The following is a 2,449-nucleotide window of genomic DNA, read 5'->3' as shown; positions in this document are numbered from 1 at the left end:
AAGTCCAATGCTCAAGGTTGTAGCGGTGGAAAAAGAAGCAAAATATCGAAGAAATCAACAGCATGGCACAAGTGCCGTTAAATGACACCTGTGTCGTTCTATCTATAAACAAAAGTATAAGCAGCTACAACCCATCTGAATCCCGATAATCGATAATCGAAACTCATTTAAGTTGTAAGATGAACATACCATTCATAAAATTTGAAAGATATGCTTATTAATTATATTTTCTAATGAATGTAGATCATGAATTGTGATGTCACCCACCCGATATCATATAATCTGTGTTAATTTTACCAATATTTATCACATAACCAACAGCTTTCACTTTCTTAAGTTAGGGCTTGAGGTCGTTGAGGTGGAAAAAAAGCAAAATATTGAAAAAATCAATAGAACAGACAAGTGCCGTTAAATGTTACGTGTGTCATTCTGTCTATAAACACGAGTATGAACAACAACGACCTATCCGAGTCCTGATAATCGATAAGTTGAACTCATTTAAGTTGTAAGATGGACGTATCATTTTCTAATAAATATAGATTATGAATTGTGATGTCACCCACTCAATATCATATAATCTATGTTAATTTTACCAATATTTGTCACATAACTAATATTTTTCACTTTCTTAAGTTAGCAAGTCCAATGCTTGAAGTTGTTGAAGTGAAAATAAGTAAAATTTGGAGAAATTAACAGGAAAGGCACAATTAATGTTAAATTACACGTGTGTTGTTCTATCTATAAACACATGTATGAGCGAGTAAGACTAGTCTGAGCCCCAATAATCGATAAGCAGAACTCACTTTAAGTTGCAAGATGGAAATGTCGTTCAAATAATTTGATAGATATGCTTATTAATTATATTTTCTTATGAATGAAGGTCATGACCTGTGATGTCACCCACTAGATAGCATATAATCTCAGTCAATTTTACCAATATTTGTCACATAACTAACATTTTTCACTTTCTTAAGTTAGGGGGTGCAATGCTCGAGGTCGTTGAGGTGAAAAAAAATGTAAAATGTTGGATAAGTCAACAAAGCGGCTGCCATTCTATCTATAAACATGCGTTAGAGCAGACACAACCCATTCGAGCCACGATAATCGATAAAGAGAACTCATTTAAGTTGTAAGATGGAAATGTTTTTTACAAAATTTGAGAAATATGATCATTATTTAATCACTATGAAAAAGATAGCAACACAAGTGTCATTATCATTATGAAAATAACACAAGTATCGTTATGTATGTAAACACGATATGACTAATTTATACTGTGTATATTTTGAAATTAATTAATATTAAATCAATAATATTTAATTTTGAACATCATTTATATATTTTCTAGGTAAAATACTTAAAACGATACCAGTGTTGTTTATAACAAAAAAAAAAAAGTATATGTCGTTGTGGCTTCATCAATTCTAAAATAATGACAAAATCGATCGTTTCAAAACATTATAAATAGCTTGCATTCAAAATGACAAAAGCAGCACATCATAACATTACCATTCTTTTTAAATATTATAAAAAAAGCACATCGTAAACTACATTGTATTATCAATAATGGATAGACCATAACAAATAACGGTTGTACTGTCATTTTACATGGAAGATAACGACTGTAATATTGTTCTACACTACAGATAATAGCTGAAGTGTCGTTATCGTCCAATAGTTACGGACAGCACAAAATACACCAAATTTGAAAATAAAACCAACTAAAATATCATTTCATACTATATTAAACAATTATAGTACCAATGTACATGCGATTTCTAAAAATACCTTTCTTTTTTCTTCAAATATAGTAGAGATTTCAATGTAGATAATATAGAAGCAAAATTCTTGTTTGAATGCTCAAAATATTGGAGAAGATGGGTGAAGAATATAATAAATAACAAAATTTTAGAGTAGAATGCACATGGAGTCATTGTGGAGATGAATTGAGGAATTTAACTGGATTGAAAGCATTGTTTGGGCCTATCACGTGGTGAGGGTATTTTGGACATTTGATATTATTTGTTTATTGTATTTAGCAACTGAAAGTCATTTGACCAACAAACATTGAAAGAAGGTTATCTAATCAAATGCATTGTTAGCTGGATTATTTAGAGCTTGTTTCCATTATGGGAGAAATTATAGAATTTTGAATAATATTTTTTAGAGAATGTGTGGTTCAAATTTAAAGAAATTTTATTGGTTTGTGTAAAATATTTTATTGTGTAAATGTGTGATTGGGAATGTTACTGTAGCAAACAATTTAATTTGTTAAAAGATGACAAACATGGCTTAACAAACCCTCCTTTATTTGTTTGATTCATTTTCCTATTTTTAAGAGGAGTATTCAAGGAAAGGGGATGTAATAAGAGTTATGCCACACAAACAGAGTTGGTGACATAGTAACACATGTCAGTCACTGATTGGACAGTTTTAAAAAAAAAAAACA

The sequence above is a fragment of the Olea europaea genome, chromosome 14 (genome assembly GCF_002742605.1).
Source record: "Olea europaea var. sylvestris chromosome 14, O_europaea_v1, whole genome shotgun sequence".
Classification (NCBI taxonomy): domain Eukaryota; kingdom Viridiplantae; phylum Streptophyta; class Magnoliopsida; order Lamiales; family Oleaceae; genus Olea; species Olea europaea.
The sequence above is the reverse complement of the archived record's forward strand: the minus strand, read 5'-3'. Positions refer to the sequence as shown.